The sequence below is a fragment of the Callithrix jacchus genome, chromosome 1 (genome assembly GCF_049354715.1).
Source record: "Callithrix jacchus isolate 240 chromosome 1, calJac240_pri, whole genome shotgun sequence".
In the NCBI taxonomy this organism is placed as follows: Eukaryota; Metazoa; Chordata; class Mammalia; order Primates; family Cebidae; genus Callithrix; species Callithrix jacchus.
Window position 1 is genome coordinate 118,957,940 of NC_133502.1, and position 22,121 is coordinate 118,980,060.

Genomic DNA, 22,121 nt, shown 5'->3' on the forward strand with positions numbered 1-22,121 from the left:
ATCTCTTTCTCTCTATCTCTCTCTCTCTCTCCCTCTCCCCCCCCGCTTGTGCTCTCTTCCCCCACTTCTATATTGCATCTTCACATTCAATCTTCACACTGTTAGTGTAGACACCTTCACAGCACAGCCATCTTGCACTATGGCTGGCTGATATCTCTTGAAATTCTCCCTCTGAGAAAGAATTTCAAGAGACAAAGATGTTGCAAGAATCTGTATGACATCAAAAGTTACATAATGTCCCCTGTGCTTCACTCTACTGGTAAAACAGGTCCAGACCCATTCAATGTGGAAGACACTCCACAAAAGTGTGAATTTCAGAAAGCACAGTTCATTGAAGACTACTTATCACACTGTATCTTTGGATATTCAACAATTATCAGCACCTCTGTGAACTATACATTCTTTGACACACTGTCCCCTTGTTCCCATAACAAGTCAGTTTTCTTTTTACTTAATATTTTACATTGACATATAATATTTGTACATATTTATGAGGTACATAATGAAGTTGCATTATACACAATGTAGAGTGATCAGATCAAAATAATTAGGACATTTATCATCTGAAACATTTAGCATTGGTTTGTGTTGGAAAAATAAATTACCTTCCTTCTAGTCATGTAGAGCTAAGATATATTATCGCTAACTATAGCCATTCTACTGTGCTATAGAATACCACCAGTAAGTCATATATATCATAATCACTTATATTGCTTATGATTATGATATGTCTTAGTGGTAGTGGTGGTAGTACGGAGTGTAAGTATGTGTATATATCCTACTTGGTTAGGTTTATGGAGCTCCTTTGATAGGTGGATAAAGGTTTTTGCACATGATCTGAACATTTGCTAACACTGCTTTTTAAACATTTCCACAAACTCTCTTCTGTATTTCCAATAGCAATTATGTTAGATTGTTTGATTGTGTCCTAGGCTAATAAACTATTTTCATTTTATTTTCCATTCTTGTTTTCTCCATGATTCACTTTAAGTTTCTAATGTTCTGTCATCGAGTTCAAGGTCTCTTCTTCCACAGTGTTTAATCTGCTATAAAGCCATCAAAGCAATTTTTAAAATTCCCTTATTTTAGAAACTGGTCATACATGCAGATTTGTTACATGGGTATACTGCCTCTAAGTAGTTGTCATACTACTCAATAGAAAGTTTTCAACTCACATTCCTCTCCCTAGCTCTTCTAGTAATCCACATTATATGTTGTTCCCAAGTTTAAGTTCATGTTTGCTCAATGTTAACTCCTACTTACATGTGAGAATATGCAGTATTTGGTTTTCTATTCCTGTGTTAATTTGAAAAGCAATTATTATTTCTATAATTTCTATTTGGTTATTTCATATAATTATCATATCTCTACAGATATTTTTAAAAATGATTTCTTTTTATTATGTTCATAGAACTTTGTTCTTATATTCTTGACTATAACAGCTATGTTAAAGTTCTTTTTCTGCTGATTCTATTGTTTTGCCATTTTTCAAACTGTTTCTGTTGACCCATTTTGTTCCTATATATTGGTAATACTTTTCTGCCTTCTTCACCTTTATAGTAGTTTTTTGTTGTATTATTTTCAAGTTAAGTTGTTGAGTGTCTGGATGTTTTGGTGCTTTCATAACAGAGAATAATTTCCCTGACAACTACATGCAGTTTCCACCATGCAATCCTTATATCGTAAGTGACGGTTTCCAGAGCCTTTAACATATCTTTCTATGATATGTTGAAGAAATATTTATACATTTTGTGTGCTTAAATCTTGGGAATCATGGAATGTGCAATGCAAAGTGGTTGCTGTGGTGTGGTAAGAAGTCTTCATTTTATGATCTAAAATAGAGAAACGTGTTGGGGCTAGATTATGAGTCCTTCAAATGTTTTTTTTTTTTTTTTTAATTAATTGTTGGGAGTAAAATTTCTGTGACTTTCCATCAATTATTCTTTTAACTAATGTCATAGATTTGTGACTGAGTCTGGAGAAAAATCTGGTTTTGAAAGGAATACCTATGGACTTCCATTCATAAACCTAACCAACTTTCTTGGTGGTATTTATTTCAATAGTCATATATAGTAATATCTAACATGCAGTCATTGCCCCTAGAAAGATGGCAAACCCTACCCCTATGAATGCAAAAAAAATGTTTAAAGACTTATTTATATTTATGTTATCACTTTGCCTCAATACTATTTCCCATATACATGAATTATTTAGACTAAACTGATTACTTGGAAATATGACACTGTTATCCAAATTTAATCATTTTCATTACTTCAGATAAATTCCGTTTTCCTCTATCACCAGAAAGACTCTTTGATGTCAAGATGTGCTAAACCAAAGTTAAAGCTAAGTCTTTTATTAGACTTTTAGATTCCCCTTCTTCTGGATGACTAACCTCGCATCTAATTCACTCTGAAGTTTCAAATTCCTCATTTTCCCTAGTAACATAACTTGTGTCTAATTTATGCCATAATATTCTTATCAAAGTCCTTTCAAAGGTATAAAAATATAATGCAATATAATGGAGTAACTCATAAAACTTAAATAAAAGTAAATTTTAAATAGATAAAATTAAATGAAGGCTTTTCTTAACAAGATAAACCTTATAATAAAGTGTTATGTGAGGCCAAAAACTAAGAGGAAACTAAAGTCATTGTAGTATTTATGTGAGTGTGTTGTAGCTATATTTATGCGATATCACTGGTACTCAGAGCAGGTTTTTAGACCCCAAATAGGATTTAACATCACCTAAATGATGTAGGAAAGTATGGCTCTTGTAAAAATAGAGCATAGAAATAATGTATTATTTTCTATCTTCTGTAGAACTTAAGAAATGTCAGAGCAAGGACATTAAATGTAGCCTTTGGTAAAAGCTAAAGCATTACTAAGTCCCCTCATTAAGACATAAAAATCCAAGCTCTCTTTTCAAGCCAGATGAAAATAAAAAATTGCTAATGTATTTTAGAGGATTCAGAGTGATAAAAATGCACAAAAGAAACTTTTAAAACACAGATATTATAAAGAATAAAGATTTTCGTAGGTATTTCAAAAAAGAAAACTTGAAAAACACCCATTAAGTAACACAAAAGATTTGGCTGTGTTCTGTATTATACTACTAGCTCAAAACAATTTTCAAAAGGCATTTATCTGTATGATACATATTCTTAATACTATAAGTTGATATATTTTAGTTTTACCTTAGCAAATATAGAATAGCCTTAAGTATGAGAATTTCAAAATGTTAAACAAATGTCTACCTTTCAATAGCAATAGAAGTTGTCTGGTTTATTACTGGGTCCAAAGAGAATTAATTAGTAAACTTCTTCCATCACTATTAGTTTGAAGTCAAGGAACGTAGACCAGAGTGTAGACCTGGAAAAAAGAAAATGTTGGAGGCATGAAAGAAATAAAGAATAATCTCCACTGAAACAAACCTGTCTTGTAATTTAAAAGGGATACTAGTAAGTTAAAAACAGGATCATTTATTTTAGATGTTCTTTAGTGTGGATCAAAGTATACAAAAGAAGGATTCAACCTTGAAGTTAAGTTTTCTGCTTCAATTCACGTATTCATAATGCTTTTCACTTTTAATTTTGCCTTAATAAATTTATCATTTATATATTAAGTCATACTATATGCAAGCACTCTGCTAATTGCTGTAAGCATATACCAGTAGATACATGCAAGCTGATTTTCTCTGAGAATTCACAGTCCAGCAAGAAGAATGGGGAAGATATATCCAATGATCACAACAAATAGTTTTTAAGGTTATACTGTACATTGATGCCACATCAATGGAGGTACTGTACTCCTCATAGGTATCATAAGTTTGTATATATATTAAAACAATTTGGGTCAGATAACAGCAAATTATCTTATTCTCATGATGCTAGCAGGTTCATTTGCTTTTTTTTACCTCTTTGTAAATATAGGTATTTGAGGGCAGCAATTAGCAAGGATATAGAACCACTAGCAGAAAACTCTCTTAATATAGTCAAAGAGGGTTTATGATGCTTAATTAAATATGACCCAAATTAAGTCTGGCCTTATCTTTTCATGCTTATAAACTTGGTTAAGTAAACACAATCTTGAGTATTCCTTTAAGGGTCAACAAAAAAAGATACCAACATTAATCATTACAAGCAGTATGAAAGTGCAAAGATTTATATGGGCAACAGAAGTACCGTGCAAATCAGAATGTTTGTGTTTATAGAACCAGCACATTCCCTTCCTACATGCACATTGACAAGTCATAATTAACAGATGGTTTGATGAGAATTAGAATGAGGGTTGTAATGTAGATGAGTAACATTTATTAGTAACAGGGCTAAGGTAGCCTAATGTACATGCATATACATGTATATATATATATATATATATATATATATGCATATTGTGTTATATGATATATATTTGCAACTGGAATACTCTTGACAGCCCATAATACTCAAAGATTACAACAAATGCCTAAAGCCACCTTTACATTTAGTGAGATAACTTTAAAGGAGCAGTAATATTTGAAGTCTATTAAATGAGTCCCCCTTTCATATTATATGTATGTATATTAAGCATATATTTGGACTTAAAATATATACATATGTATTTGGGTTGAAATATAGAGGGTTAAAATGCATATATTTAGATGGTCATTATCACCATTATTAGCCTCTCTGACTCCTCTTTTTCTTGGTTTCCATTTGTCAACTCTTCTGCCTGACATGTATTGCATTTATATGTGTTAATACTTTTCCACTGGCCTCTGGTTTTGTCACACATAAGATATGTGGCTAGCATTTATTTCATGTTGACTTTTAAATATGTGTTAGGGAACCTATGGCCATCAAATTGGGATGAGAGAGAGTCTATACAAAACTGAAGAAAAATCACAATACTTATTACCTTTATTATTTTTTAATAAAGTTTAGTATTATGGCTACTAGCAACTTTATCCCTTCTTGTAGCAGTTATGACACTTTAAATTTCTAGTTTATTTAAAAATGGGACTATATAGCAAAAACAGTGAAATTTCATGGAATAAGTTCCACTTCATACGGAAGTCAAACAATGTTTACTAATACAAAGCACAGGGAAGAAAAACAGAAGTTTTTATAAAGATTTTGTAAGCCAAAAATATTACATTATCTTCCTAGCAGCCCACCTGACCAAAAAATCTATAACAGAAAGTAGATGCAGAAAAGTTGCTAATGCTGTCTTGTCTGAAAATGTTTCTCTGGTTCCTTGACTTACTTTATCACAAATACTGAAGTATTGGCCTTTCAAGATCTCACAGTAACTGACTATTATATGTCAAAATAAACTGATGCCTATAACAAGGATGAGGAAAAGTAAGATTGGTGTCCCAAAGTAATTAGTTAGGCAAAAGAAATAATTACAAAAAATATATATAGAGAAATACAAAACAATTAAAAAAATTTTAAACCACACTCTCTTGAGGTGATAATTAGTTTGGGGTAAATTTGACACAATTAAACATTTTCTTCTCATATAAGGTTTTTTCCATTTTTATTTTATTAAGTCCCTATACAATTACTTACATTAATTATCAGAGGAACAAACTTAGCAAGTGCCACATTATGGCATAAAATGCAAAATGTCCATGCTGTATTAAAATAGATAAGTTTTCAAATAATGTTATGGTTAGAGCTGTTTGCTTTGACGGAAACATCCAAGACCCCAAAGGGTATGTGCTTTTATTCCAATAGGCGTTCCTTAAAAGAAAAATTCAGAAGCAAGTCTAGATAGCCTCTAAGGTTATCTAGGTACAAACTTTAGATTATTTTTTCAATAAAAATATGCTTTGAAGTGACAAATGCAAATAATACTTGTTTGAAAGGGAAAGAGCTCATGAAAAATAGAAAGAAATAAAGTTTGGGCTGCTGCTGGACATGGAAAATAGGCAGGGGACTCACTGTCATTTCTCCCCTTTGTTCTCAGGCTGCCTCTATTTGTGTTAGCCTCTAGCAGCTGCAATCTTATATCAGCCTTACTCCTACCTTCTATTTTCCAACCATTTCAATGAAATTCTCAGAATTAGATTTTTTTTTCCTCTTGGCTTAGGTTACATATCCATCCTTGAATGTATTACAGTAGCCAGAGGAAAGAACCACATAATTTGCTGAGGTGTGAATTATATGCTCCTGTCTTGGCTGAGAGTGGCAATAGGCATGTACCTCCACAAAGAAAAATTCACATTCTATATCCATCCTTCCCCTGGCTGTAAGTTGATCCTATAGAGAAAACTTATGAATGCATGATCAATCTGCTTCCCTGTTCTTCAGTATTCTTATTTCTATCATATGTTAGGGTTAGAGTTTATTTTCTTTCAACAATGATGGTCACACAGATTAAAATACTTCCATTTTTGCTTGTCCAATGTACCATTATCTGGTGGACAGGAATTCTCCCAATGGGAAAATAATGATATATACATGATAAGATCTTTCTATTATTACCAATGGCCTTCCAAAATAACTCTTCTTAACACAAATACTCCTTTCAAAGCTTTATGATATAGAACTGGTGCTTCAAACCTGATACCTTAATGAATATTGATCTTAGAGTATGTATTCAGGAAAATCAAGAGAATAAAGCCCTAGCACAGCTTTGTCCAGTGCAAGTTTTTCTAATAATGGAAATTTTGTCTACTCTGTGCCGTCCCATATAGAAGCTACTGGTCATATGCAGCTATTAAGTACTTGAAATATAACTAGTGTCATTGAGGAACTAAATGTTTAGTTTAATTTCATTTTAATTAATTTAAATTAAATAGCCCCATGTAGCTGATGGTTACATATTGCACAACACAGCTCCAGACAATAAGCTACATAAGGACATGTCTTTACTGCTCACTGCTACACTCCCATGTGGTACCATTTCTAGAGCAAAGCAGCACCTAATATATGTTGTTTTATACAATTATCTTTTATCCACATCTAGGTTAGATATGGAGCATCTTTGAAAAGATATTTTTATAAAGTGTATAATATGTGTATAAACAAATGTACAATACAGGTTAGACATAGAAACACAAACACCCTATAAAAACACAGGGTGTTTCCTAGCTGCTCAGAATGTTGTGATAGACAATAAGAAAAATCAGTCTATTATAATGTATGATTTGAGTAGTCTCAATTTAACAAATTATCCCCCTAATAGAATATAATACATATACCACCACCACTTTTAATCAGATCAATATTGAACCTTCAAAGAATACTCATGTAGAGGTAGATGTTTATACTTATAGCTCCAATTCTTTTTCTCTCATATACTACTTCTGACTCAAAATTATCACATACTTTATCTACTAATGCATTAGCAAGGTGATAAACAGGCTGTATTTACCATTATTTGTCATTCTAATGACCTCTCACAATTGAAATTTGTTCAACACCACAGTAGTTTTGGGGAGGTGCTCTTTCCTCTTCATTGCACTGCCCCTAATTGAATGGAGGATTATTCTTTGATTACCCATTCTCAAGAAGGACTGAAGTATTCAAATGAAATACATAAATCTTAGAGAATCAAAAGCAAAATAAAGGAAGAAAACAAACCAACCAAATCTGCTACAAAGAGGTGCCAATGATTAGATAATTGGTTTCACAAAGGGAGGTAGTTTGAACAGGGATTAAGAAAAAAAATGAATTGAATAACGCTTAGGTGTACATCTCATTTGAATGTTCAAATGAGACTTAAATATGAGACCTTTAGCAATTTCTTAACCTCTCCATGCCTCATTTTCTCCATCTGTAAACTAGGGCTAACAAATGTTCACAACATAGTAGAGCAAGAATTAATTTAATACATAGGATGAATTTAGACAGAGGGGAACATACACACCAGGGCCCGTCAGGGGGTTGGGGGAGCTAGAGGAGGCATAGCATTAAGAGAAATACCTAATGTAGATGATGGGTTGATGGATGCAGCAAACCACCATGGCACATGTATACCTACTTAACAAATCTGCATGTTCTGCACATGTATCCCAGAACTTAAAAAAAATAGTACCTGGCAGCACTACGTGTTCGATAAAGAGTAGCTGTTATAATTATTATCAACATTTTCAACATGATCAGAATATGGTCTCTATAGAGATGTTTCCCTGGCTAGTTTCTGGCATTTCCCCATGGAATGGAAATTATCTGCTCTTTCTAACCCTAGGTTGCACCCAAGTACAACTGGATCCCTCTAAAATCCAGAGCACAGAATATGAGGTCTGTTTCCCAAATTCCAGAATTCCCATCTGTTTATCCCTGAGATTAACATTGGTAATAATAGCAGCCTTTTAAGAGTGATTATTTTCCACTTTCTAAGATGAAGCCTTACCCCATGACGTCCATTAAACAACAATATTCAAGTAACTATATTCAACCATATTCAAGTAACCTTCCAAAATTATAATCACAAAATCTCTCTCCAAATATTTTTTCAAGGATTGCAAAGTTTACAAAGCAGCTACATATTCACTTCTCCTTTGACCTAATCTTTACAATAGCATATGAGATAAGTTTCAATATATGTTTCACAAATAAAGCCAGAAATCAAAAGGCCACGAGATAGAGAAAGGTTTGGCGTCACAATTATGAAACAAGGGCTGTTTTTGAGCGAAGGTCTTATCCAAATACAGAGCTATTTTTTGCTTGTTAAAATTTTCTTGTCTTTCTAAACTAGATTTTCTGATAGTAAGATGTAAGTGCTCATAGTTACTTTGTGGGGAAAACAAGAAGTTAGTGGGATGATGCTATAATTTACCCTGATACAAGGTCACTCACAAAATATAAAACAGTTTATCTTGCTATATGGGTTGTTTTGCTGAACCTTAAAAATCAAAATAAAACTCCATAAACTTTTCAGAAGTAAAAACATCAAGGAGCTCACTGTTCTATTGGGAAACATACAGTTTTAACTTCAATCTACTTTAAATGAAAATAGTAAAAAGAAAAAAAATTAATTATATTTTATTTTTTTACTCTAATGTCTTGTTTATGTTATATACCTAGTGTCCAGAAATATATGTTGTTACTATTGGAACTCAGATGTTTTTATGCTTATTTCCATATCAACTATTGTTTTCTCATTGGGAATAATTAATTTTCACTGCTTCACTTTTATACTTATATTATTTTCTCACAGTTTCTTCTTCAATCTCAAATTCTTTAATTAGGGAGTTTACATAAAAGAGAATGATAAAAGGAACAAAGAGATTTGATGTCAAAGCAAAGTACCTAACTGAAAAATATTCAAGTGAATTCTGTGTTTGTTATCTTAACATAAAACTTCAAAGTAAATGATGCAAGATTTTTGGGCTCCTAACTTTTAAATATAAAAGCAAAAGAACAGCAAAAAGAAATGGTGAAAAGCCAAGTAGAGGATTAGTTCTTTATAATTGCACATGTTACCGCCTACTGGACTCTTTCTAGTTTCTCATTTATATTCTTTCTGGCTTTTCCTTGAGTGGAGGGAGAATATTATTCCTTAATAGTGGGACATTTTTTGAATAATTTCAGTACATGATTTAAATATAGTACATAAAAAGTTTTCTTAATCAAAGGACATGATCTTGTGATATAATTTCTGACCCACAGTACAGGACCTCGCTCTTAATGCTTAAAGATATCTGGTTACCATGATTATAATTACCCTAATTTTACACCTATTAATTTTTCTGTAGAATTAATTTCCATAACTTATGACTTGAAACAAAAACATCAGCTTGTCCCATAGTTTCCAAGAGCAGAATTACTACAAATCTCATAAATGCCAAATGTTATTATTATTTTCTTCTTTTTTGCTCTCTCTGAATCCTCCAAACTGATTTCCTCTTGTTTAAAATTCAAACAGCTGTGAAATGGCCAGGCAATTTCAAGATGAAAGTAAATGTGAAGTGACCTTCATCCATGCTGAACAAATAGAATATTATAAACACACTTTCCAGGTAAAGTTACACAAAGCAAATTAAGAAATACCTAGGGCTATAATTTACTACAAAAATGTTTTTTTAAATTTCTGACAGTTTCATTTAACTAACTAATTAACTTTGCTTGTAGGCATCTTAGAGATGGAGTCTAATAACAGCATTGTCAGTTGGGAAGAAAATGAAAATTGCTTTTTTGTGAGAAATACGTTTGTAATGGTCCAGGTCTCCTACTAAATATTTGACAAATATCTGTAAGTGGTTATGCCTAGTTGTATTAGATGATAATGCCAATTCTATTAAAAGGTGATTAAAAGAAAATCTCACAAGTAATAGCTCGGAACTGTAAATGTGCCATTTCTAAAGAATCTGCCAAAGGGAGAATTTAGAATAAATCTCCACAATATGAACAATATGCATCATTGTATATTTTGTTCACTAGTTTCATAGAAATTAATATATAAGGATGGCCCATTTTACAATTCTTCATTTTTTATTGTATCCTGCTTCTTCCCATGAATGACCCAGAGCAAATCACATCCCCAGGAGATTGCATTTCCTAGATGCCAAACAGAGATTGTTGGGAGGACTTAGAAGTCAGTTTCCTAGTACAAGGTCCCATGTTGAGAAGGCTAATGGATTTTTGGATTTCTCTCTAATGAAGCCAAATATAGCAATTCTTTTTTGAGGCATGTTGTAAGGCTGCAAGGAAAAACACTGAAATGAAGTTTTGCAAACAGTGTCTTCAGGTGAATCTTACAATAAAATATCCTACAATATTCTGTAATTATACCCCAGAATTGTAGATAATGGTCAAAACACTGATATTCTCTTTCTATCTCCTTAGAAACAATCCAGAATCTTGGCAAGCAAAATATAAAACACCTGACAAATGTTTAATAATTATCTCCTTTCATTATGTGTAATTGTGTTATTCATTTCATGAAAATGACATTTAAAAGAAAAATGTGAAAGCTATAATTATATAATTATTTTGCCAAGTACCAATGCTAATATGTTATGTAAAAACCAGACTAGCTCAAGGTTTAAAATTTCAATGAATAGGCCAGGCACAGTGGCTTAAGCCTGTAATCCCAGCACTTTGGGAGGCCTAGGCAGGTGGATCACGAGGTCAACAGATCGAGACCATCCTGGTCAACATGGTGAAACCCCGTCTCTACTAAAAATACAAAAAATTAGTTGGGCATGGTGGCACGTGCTGTAATCCCAGCTACTCAGGAGGCTGAGGCAGGAGAATTGCCTGAACCCAGGAGGCGGAGGTTGCGGTGAGCCGAGATCGCGCCATTGCACTCCAGCCTGGGTAACAAGAGCGAAACTCCATCTCAAAAATAAAAAATTTTTTTTTCAGTGAATATATGCAAAACTATCCACATTGATTTTAGTTCCCCTTACCTCCCATTAACCTGTAATTTCTTTGTAGCCATGAAGTGGTATTTGTTCATCACGGAAAGCCCTTGAGCCCCTAGTACAGGAACTGACACATAGTAGTCATTTGATATGCATTTGCTCACTTGAGTTGACTGAAGTGAGTAAAATGAAACTAAATTAACAGGGTGTGACATTCAGTGAAGAGGCAAGTTGAAAAGTTGAATCCTCTGTGTTCTCTACTATTCTAATAATTTGGGGTTTTCTCCCTGATTAAAAAGAAATCAATGTTCAAATCTATAGCAAATATGAGAAAATATTTCTCTTATAGCAAAATTCACACTATTGTTGGTGTTAATAACCAAAGAAAACTGGGAGGTTCTACTTTTCTGACTTATCTTGCTGCACAAGAAACTCAAATTGATATACTTAGCCAGCAGATTACAGTGGTGGAAATAACAAATAAAATAGAATAGAGGTGGAGCCTGAAGATGTGACAGAATTGCTGCAATCTCATAATAAAACTTGAACAGAAGAGAAGTTACTTATGGATGAGCAAAGAAGGTGGTTTCTCGAGATGGCATCTACTCCTGGTGAAGATGTTGTGAACATTGTTGAAATGATAGCAAAATATTTAGAATATTATGTAAACTTAGTTGATAAAGGAATGGCAGGGTTTGGGAGAACTGACTCCAAGTTGAAAAAGGTCCTACTGCAGATAAAATGCTATCAAACAGCTTGGCCTCATAAAGAAAAATCTTTTCTGAAAGGAAGAGTCAATTGATGCAGCAAACTTCATTATTCTCTTATTTTAAGAAAATTTCACAGCACCCAGCCTTCAGCAATCACCACCCTGAGAAGTCAGTAGACATCAACATTGTGGTAGGACCCTTCATGAGCAAAAATATTATGACTCTCTGCAATCTTAGATAATCATTAGGATTTTTTTGGCCATAAGGTATTTTAAATTAAGGTATGTACTTTGATTTGTAGACAAGGCTCTGCATACTTAATAGACCACAGTATAGTGTAAACATAACATATATATATATACACAAGCATATATATATACTGGGAAACCAAAAGTTTGTTTGAATCCCTTTATTGCTATGTTTGCTTTATTGTCGTGGTCTGGAACTGAACCTGCAATATATCTGAGATATCCCTGTATCAGCTCCAGTGTAAAACACTGTAAGTATTCTAGGCAAATTGTGACCCTTAATAAAAACATAGGAGGATGTTTTTCTTTTCTTTTCTTTTCACTTTTTAAGTCAAATCTCCATTATAACCCTAAATTCCTTCAAAGAAGCCTTATCTCTACTGAAAGCCTATTTAATCCTGCTTGTAAGACCCATCCATAGGGTTTATTTTGGAGTCAGATGCAGGAATGGAAAGGCACAATGAACAGGATCATTTGTATGTTGAAGGATTTATTTGCTGACTGGAGGTGATAAAGAGTGAGGTAACATATATCAGAAAAAATAGGCTATACAGTATGAAAATCAAACCTTGGAGCAGAAAATGTCCATAAGGGAGCAATTAGCATTATGATCCTAAGTAGAAAACTCATTATTAATCATATCAATACATTTGCTAGTTCATGAAGCAGTGAGAAGCCATGGGTCATTGGATATCACTGCAGAAGGCTAAGTAAATTCAAGTTCACCTCTGAAAGTGTGGAAACTATTTTGTTATAGAGTTCCTGGGAAGATACAGGCAAAGCAATTCATACTCAATATTGGATATAGAATTGATTGTCCTGACAGGCCTAGTTCTGTGCTAACTAGAAAGGGTCTCTCCAGGTCACCAAGGTAGACAGATAAAGTTCTGCATAATAACATGTGCATGTGCCTCACATCTACTATGGCATGGCTTCACAGGTACAGACTTCTGAATAGCGTATACATTCACCAGAGTTCAGAAGTATTGTTACACTACTTATAATACAAAACAAATAGTATAAACAAAATACCCTCAGCATTAGAAGAAAAAGTATATTTCATTTGGTTATCACACAATATGCAGCATCCCTCTGACTGAAGTTCCAAATAATTAAAAAGGGAAGTGCAAAATAATCTGAGGATAATAAAAGAAAATGGAAATTATACAAAAGATAACATTGAATTTACATGTCTTTCTTTACTTTTTCTTGATTCATAGGTAACATTTTCATGGTCCTACATGTATATTGCTGTTTAAATTTTGTAAGTTCATGTTTTACTGTCATTTAAGCATGAGAGAATCTGTTGATGTTCAGCTTGGTGGGTTTTGGCAATGAAGACATCACAATCTGGGAATGTTAGATACTTGAAGAAAGATTAACAGCATTTTTCTTGCTGAATTAAAACAAACATTTTAAAAACTGGAATGGTAACTGATTATTCTCCCACAAGCCTGCAGGAGGATTAGGTAAGATCCCAGGACAGATGTGATCAAAATGCAGTCTGAGGAATGTCAAATGGTTTGTTAACTTTCCAAATGTGCACTTGGTAAGTGGACATAAAGACCACTGCAAAAGATGAGAGGAACAAGCCAAAGGATGAGGAAAACAATGATAGAAAATGTCCACTTTGTATAAAGCACACTCACCTTTACTCCCCTGAAAGGCTGAGGGAAGCACAGCTATCATACCCTGTAAGGCAGATGGAAAGGTGCCCTGGAAAGAAAACCCCTGGCATGTGACATTGGGCAAGTAGTATCACTTGCTGATCCTCATCTCTAAAATCAGAGAGTTGGATAAGGAGGTCTTTGAAGTTCCTTTCACCACTAATATTCTTTTACAGTGTGACCTTCCATAAACAGAATTCCCAGTTGTTTTATATCCTACAGGGAAATTAAAAGAAAATGTATATACTTTATAAGGCTATTCAGCCAAATGAATCATTTGCTGTAATAAATTTTGGGGAAATGCATGTAACATTTAGAAAATCAACAAACCATTTAAAATTGATGTTCTGAGCCTTCTGAAGATATAATAGTACCTTAGCTCTTCTTTAGGGTAGTTTTAAAGAGGAACAAATGTGGATGTGATCAAACATGACATCACTCTGCTATGGAATACCTCCCAACCTCCCCTCCAACAATGCTGAACTTCAGAGACAGCTAGAAAGGGAAAAGGACTGTATTGCTGGTGTTAGAGGTGGAAAGAAAACTTAGACACATGATGCCAGGGATTTTTTTAAGTTTTCACAGGATTTCAAATGTAGTCTAAAATAATTTAATAATCTATTTTAACTGTTTTTCACAGCAAAATTTACTTCATATCTGCTCCTGTCTTTTACAGATATATGTTAAGGAAATTGGAAAGACAATCTGTGGAAGATCTTGAGCTGCTCCAAAGAAGTGGGATACATGTATAGTGCTGTTTTTGTTTTTTTTTTGAGACGGAATTTCACTGTTGTTACCCAGACTGGAGTGCAATGGCACAATCTCGGCTCACCGCACCCTCTGCCTCCTGGGTTCAAACAATTCTCCTGCCTCAGCCTCCCGAGTAGCTGGGACTACAGGTGCACACCACCATGCCCACCTAATTTTTGTATTTTTAGTAGAGACGGGGTTTCACCTTGTTGACCAGGATGGTCTCGATCTCTTGACCTCGTGATCCACCTGCCTTGGCCTCCCAAAGTGCTGGGATTATAGGCGTGAGCCACCGCGCCCGGCCTAGTGCTGTTTTTAATCATCATTCTACTGCTATTTGTTTTTACTGTGTGATTCCACTTGACTTATAAACTCGGCATTCCAGCAGTAAAAACAAATGTACTTTTTCTTGGTAAAGCATTTTATATCTTTTGTGGAAGGTAAGATTGCCTGTGAGCATTTTAGAAGGTGCATATATATGTAATCAGAAAACAGAAGTTATATCTGATATTCGAACCTCTTTTCAATTAAATCATATTAATCAGCACCATGCATTACTCTTATCTGCAGGTTTTAAACAAAAGCAATAAAGGGATAGAAGAAAAAAATGATGATCAGTAAAAGATTGTGTATCATGTTCAAATATCAACTGTTAATGCATTGTCAGTTAATAAACATTAAATACTGCTAAGATTATTTCTTCTTCATTATTAAATCATGCTACTAAAGTTTTCAATTCACAGAACATTTTGAGAAAAAAATACTATTAAACATTTTACTTTATACCCAAAGCACTTGATAGACACTTAAATTTCGTGGTTGTATATATTAAGTCATTTGGTAATGACAAGAATAGAAGCTTCTTATTTGCCAGGAACTATTTTAAAAGAGGGCTTCCTACTATTATTTTCCAGGCAGTTGTGTTAACTAATTGAATCTTCACAAAAATTATTGATTCAACTATTATTGCTATCACATTTAAAATTTAGAAAGCTGAGTCGCACAAGAGTTGAGGTATAACTATTTTGAGCATTACAGCTACTGAAGGTACAATTGGGATTTGAATGCAGGCAGTCTGGTTCCAGAGTACACACATTTACCATAATTTTATAAAGGTTCCTATCCTAAGGGAAAAAGAAAAATTTCACTGATGCTGTGAGGACTCTGTTACTGTATATATCTATATCTATATCTATCTATCTATCTATCTATCTATCTATCTATATACATATATATATATATATATATATATGGTACTTTTATCACCATTGTCATCTACTAAGATGTGTTCACATCATGTTAAATAATTAATTGTGATGAGGAATTGAAATATTCCATTTGGGTGAGAGCTGGAAGGCAGTTATAGTTCTGACACCTCTCAAAGTGTTTCACTTTCAATCAGATTTGATCAGATTTGATCTAGATCAGTTTGATCTAGAACAAGTTATTTAGTATCCTTGGACCATGATTCCTCATTGGCAAAACAAAACTTTTAGGACGCAGAATCAATAAAACCTTTTCTAAATTATTAAATGCAGATTCTACAATAATAAAGTGCTTAGTTTTGCCTAAAAATAAGTGATGTGAACATTTCCAATTTAGTGGGCAAATAAACATTATTGCTAAAAAACATATAGAAGAGAACGTTCATTGTTTATAACATTGACTTGTTCTGAATCTTTGGTAAGGACCAGGCTGCTTCTTAAGAAAACAAAATAAAAAATCAGAACAACAATCACAAGAGGACACACGGAAGCAATAAGAAAAAAAAATGGGTCATATGTTTATATTTTGACTTCAGTACCCTTTTGATTGAGAAAAAGGAAAATGCCTTCATAGAATATAAAATGCCATAACAAGGATATGACAAAAACAAATCTTGTTAAAGCTAAGATTTAATGACAACAAGGAAAAGGGCTTTTTCCTGACTTGCTAAGCTAGATTTCTTTGGAACTGACATATAAGCATTACACTGAATTAATCAGTAGGCTTGGGTACATAGCGTACTTCAAATTTCAAATTGGCAAGGCCACAGCTGAGGGTGAAAGTCCCTAGAGATGCTCATACTCTGGGCCATCTGTGTTGGAAGAATACTGTAAACATCAACTTTCAAGTAGCAACACAATATAGAAATTATTAGACATTAGAGGCACTATAAATATGCAAGTTTTATATTTTTCTATAGTATTTTCTGTAAACAAGAGAGTGGGAATATGTAAGTGAACTAGAAAGTGAAGTAAAGCATGTTTGCTGCAATGAAATTTGATAGCAATAAAGTCAAACACCCTAAGGTTTTGTAATAGTATCCCTGTGATAATGATCAACAAGGGTTAAGGAAGCATCTTCCTGGGATTCACTGTGCTCTGGCATATCTTCTTCTGTCTTAATTAGAAGCATATCATCTCATATGTGTAGAAAGAAAAAAAGGTTAATAAAGTCCCCAGGCATACATGAGTATTAGACTTTGGTTTAGATAAATTATGCTAATAAAGTTATCAAAGCATCCAAGATTTTCCAGTGATGCCATTGCACCTGTAGGACAAAATCCTTGAATACACACAATGGCCTCAAAAAATTGTCTGAATATCATGTTCTGGGAGGCATGATAGGCAAATGACACATTTGGGGATCAAATCTTGCCTTCTTATAAATTCCACAAATCTCAAAACACTCTTAGGCTTTATGAACTAGGAAGCAACCAAACAAAATAGATAACAGTATCCCCATTTTTCAGGAAGGAAAACTAAGGTTCAAATAAACTGAACATTATACAATGCCATTTAAATCTACAAGAGTTAGGATTTTAATCAAAGTATTATTCTGAAGTTTAAATATTTTTCTGTTCCACTATGATAGTGACTAGCAATTAATGTATCCTATGCAAATGTATCCCATACAAATCCTTGATTGTATAAATATTTTGAGGAGCAGGTCCAGTAAAATAATTTTAACCTATGACTCATTACAAAGCAAAAATAGCTGTATATGTGATAATAAAACAATGCTCTAGAATGTATAGAATTGTCTTTTAATATAAAAATATCTGGCTTACAAATTAAACTTAGAAAAATTTCTTAAAGACCAAATGTCTATTATCAAAGTGTTTCACTTTCAATCAGATGTGTTATGATATATTACAACTGTATTGTTAGCTCTGTACCAGTACATTACCACTATACTGTTGCTTTGGTTAAAATAGATTTTGTTGCTAGGAAAAACTTCCAGACTTGTTAAAGAATGATTCATTTTAATTGATATCTTTATTTCTCCTTTGCTGTAGGCCATATGTTATAACAAAGAATTTTGATTTGAAACAAAAAGATCTGGAATTGAATTTCTATTCATCTACTTATCATTTGCAAGATATTAATCAAGCTACTGTGATGGACTTCTCTAATGGTCAATTAACAATTTCACAGACTTTCTTTTTCCTTACCTATTGCCAGATTCCTCTAAGCCCTGCTCATCTGCCAAGATCTCCTATCATCTTTTTTGATCTATCACCAATTTTCTCCTCTGGACCGGGAGGTGTACATAATCCTGAGTTATGGTCATTCCAAGTCAGATTGATGCCAATGAAGCCTCAAGTGACAGTGCTACAGGCTTTGAAATTCTGGGCCCCGATCACTGGTCTGGGTGCGTTGACCATTATTCTACCAATACTCTTTGCCAAATTCAGACATCATATCTCTTCCAGGCCCCCATTCTGACTCCTGTTTTTCCACTTCACTCTTTCATATAGTGAACATGGAGTGTAAGCTCATGTTTCATTGGGGCTCTTGTTTGTGGATCTTGGAATCACCTCTGCTGCTCTATTTGTTTCATCATGATCAGGCAATGTGTTGGAAACATATTTCAAAAACCCTTAATAATTTTTGATAAAGAGATCTTATAAAGACTCTTAAGTTTTCAAGTATGTGTTTAAAGAAAACAAATGTTTACACATGTCTCATTGAACAAAATATAAGTTTAAGCAGCATATGAATGCATGTAATTTATCATATGTAACATTACTGCTATCTCTCTCACAAATGTTATTGCAACTCTTCTGTATATTCTGTTTGTCTTCTTAGGTATGTTTCATAGTTCCCTACCTTGTGCCTTGTCCTAAGATGCTGAATTCTATGGACTTCATCACCAGACTACCTGGCTTTCTGGATTTTAATATAGTTTGAACAATGGAAGTCTTCACTGGCAAGAAATCAAGGAGGAAGAATAAAGAGACATTGAGGTACAGAAGGTGGACAGAGGCTGCATCCCTCCAGCTAGAAAGACCATACTTTAAAACAGCTCTCACTAGATCATAGAAGCATTCCATCTCCTTTCCCCTCCTGGACCTTGCAAGCCCCTTTTTAGCTTCCTTGGTCATACCCACGCTTTTGTACATAGTTAAATTCTACTCAACTACTCCTTTTGAATGTGCCACCATTGCTTGTTGGATCCTGACTGATACAGTCTCTCTGCACCAAGTTTAACTGAGCAATGTTAGCAAGTGCTCAGCCTCATTTATGGAAATATTTTGTCCCTGTACATAAATGAAGAGGAAACTGGTAGACATAGTTTATGATTCCTCTGTCAGCATTTTAAAGTGCAATTTCTAGCTTAAGATAGCTGTAACCCATAGGTACATAAAGATATATAAGAGTAGTCAAATGTAAGAGAATGTTTTATACACTTTAATAGTTTAATACTTAATTCTATAAAATAAAAAGATATTCAATGTGAAAGAATATGTGCATAATATTTTACCTTCATTATTCAAGTTCTTTTATATGAAAGTTAAAAAAATATTTTCCAATAAGTATTGGAAATTCCTTGCTCAAAAATTAGGTCTGTAATTATGACCTTGGAAGTGTAACGATTTTAGATTCTCTCTTTCCTTCTAGCTCTTTTTGAAGCTGCATCATTAAGTCGTCATTTGCACATCTTCTTTCTTTATTATCATATAACTGAAGAATAACACATGAAAATTCTAAAAAATCAGGTGAGCACTCACATTGACTTTCAGAGGAGACATTCTAGTTCTTACCTAATAATCTGCCAGAGAGAACTTGCTTTTTTAGAAAACTGCAGTAATCATTTAGAGAATATTTCCTATCATCCAACCCCAAATTTTAGCTTTAGAGATACTTCTATTTTGTTTTATTATACTACTTATAAGCCTAATTTATAACATTTGCTTTAGTAATTATGTGATATCAAAGCTTTCTAGCTTTCTTAAAGTTGACAGACTTCTCAATCATAATATTTCAAGACATTGTTGGCTGATTGTTGTAACACAGGCTGATGGCCCTCCTCTGATCCTAGCTGTTTTCCCTGAACACACCACCAGTTTACATTTCCTGGGTTCTTCTGATCAGTTATGGTAATTTCACAGGTAATTTCTAGCTTACTCTAAGGGTAAATAAGTCTCAGTCTTAAACCTGGCCTAAGAAAACTTCAAACCATGCAGTGATGTTCTTTCCAATAAAGACTGGATTATATAGAGATAACCATCAGACTGACCATGAAATTTATGTGAAAAACAGTAGAATGATTATCAGCATTGGTTGCTAAATAACTTCATAGAACAGAACGCTCTTCTTCCTGCACAGAATTTGTCTTTTACTAAAACTGAACAAGAAATATACTTCTGTTTTGTTTGAGTGAATGTACATTTTTGGTCTATTGCAAAGGTTAACCCACCTTAACTAACAAAAATTAAATAAATTAATTATTTCCCATTGATTTTAAAAATTGTTTTATTATTGGTGTAGTGTGTTTAGTTGACTCTATATTCTTTTACAAATACTATATTTTTCTCTCCTGTTTTGTAGAAGCTTTCAAAAAATAAACCTATTTTACAAGCACATTTAATAACTAACGAGAGATCAGTAAGTTTCATAAATTTTGCTAGGCTCTTGAAGTGATCAAAAACACTTGTCTCATAGACCTTGTTGATTGGTGGAGGAGATGGACATTAATCAAATAATGACAAAAATAATTGCATATTAACAAATGGAGATAACTGATATAAAAAAAACAAGTAATATGAGTATGAGGCAACATAAATGAAACTGGCTTACTCTAGGGGAAGAATGATTATTAATAAAATGATGTTCAGGTTGAAATGAATAACAAGAGTAAGATTAAACTGTAAAAACAAAAGGGAAGATTATATTCCAAACAGTAGAAACACTGTGCAAAGACCCTGTGAGTGAAGGAATCACAGTAACCCAAGGACTTGATGAAAGGCCATTGTGCCTTGGGAAGGGCCATGCATAAGGTATGAAATAAGGCCCCCAAAATTGCTGAGAGTCAGATACTTATTGAACACTCCCTCCTTGTAATTACCTCCTCTTCTATTGGAAATGTTAGTGTCATACTCTTTTCATTCATCTTTAATATCATGTCAGGTTATATTTTCTAAATGCTGCCACAGCAATAATTCCAGTCTAATTTGTTCTTCTAGAACCTTACCACTACCCCATCTGGAGCTGCTGTTTGTTTTCCCCTTCCTTGAAAGGAGGTAAACTGTTATGGCCATCTCAACATGTAGTATATAACAAGTGATGTCACTTGATTTCCAAGTCTAGTTCATACAAAGTAATACATCAACTGGCTTTCTCTATTTGAGGAGGTATAAAGTAAAAATAAATAAATAAATAAATAAACAAACAAATAAATAAATAAATGCTACTTAATGATTTAAAAAGTCATGTTAAGTTTTGTTTGTTTTTAAACTTTCAATGATTGTGAAATTGGCTTCTGTTTTTATCTATTAACCTACTTGAAATGTGTGCCTAAAAGGAAATATATACATCTTACAAATAATTAGAAATTATAACTTTTAAAATATATAACTAAGTCTTAATATTAGTGACTGATCTCGGTAGAAGTAATCCATGCTAGTGATCGTGAGTGACCTGGCATATTTGGCTTGTAGGGAGTGATTATTAATAGCAATGAATCTCCTCAAAATGTAATCCCAGCTACTTGTGAGGCTGAGGCAGGAGAATTGCTAGAACCCAGGAGTTGGATTGCTTGACCCCAGTAGGCGGAGGCTGCAGTGAGTAGTGAACCTGCCACTGCACTCCAGTCTGGGCAACAGAGCCAGACTCTATCTCAAAAAAAAAAAAAAAAAAAAAGAATAAAGTTTGTAAAATTTCCCAAACTTCATCTTGTCATATGTAGTCTTATATGTTACTTTCTGGTTCAAGGATAATAATCCTAATATTATAGAACACTTACTTTGTGTTTAATTCTTTTATATTATATAACATTTACAGTACTCTAAGCTATGTAGCTGATATAACTTAATTAATTATCAAAACAACATATTGGCACTACTTTAATCTCAATTTTTTTATGGAGAAACATGCAGAGAAATGTTAAAAATCTTGTTTAACTCTAGGTATTTGTATTGGAGGTTGAGATTTGAGTGTCCACTATCTGACTCTAGACC

The 22,121-nt window shown here is 33.4% G+C and overlaps 1 long non-coding RNA gene across 1 annotated transcript in view; it reads right to left on the reverse strand.

Annotated features, from left to right (window-relative positions):
- Window positions 1-3,253: 3,253 nt before the first annotated feature.
- The window catches only part of LOC108592248 (uncharacterized), a 223,538-nt gene continuing 204,670 nt past the window's right edge, over window positions 3,254-22,121 (reverse strand). Inside the window, exon 5 of the long non-coding RNA XR_001912311.4 lies at window positions 3,254-3,372. This is a non-coding gene — a long non-coding RNA (uncharacterized LOC108592248). The remainder of the gene's footprint in view (window positions 3,373-22,121) is intronic.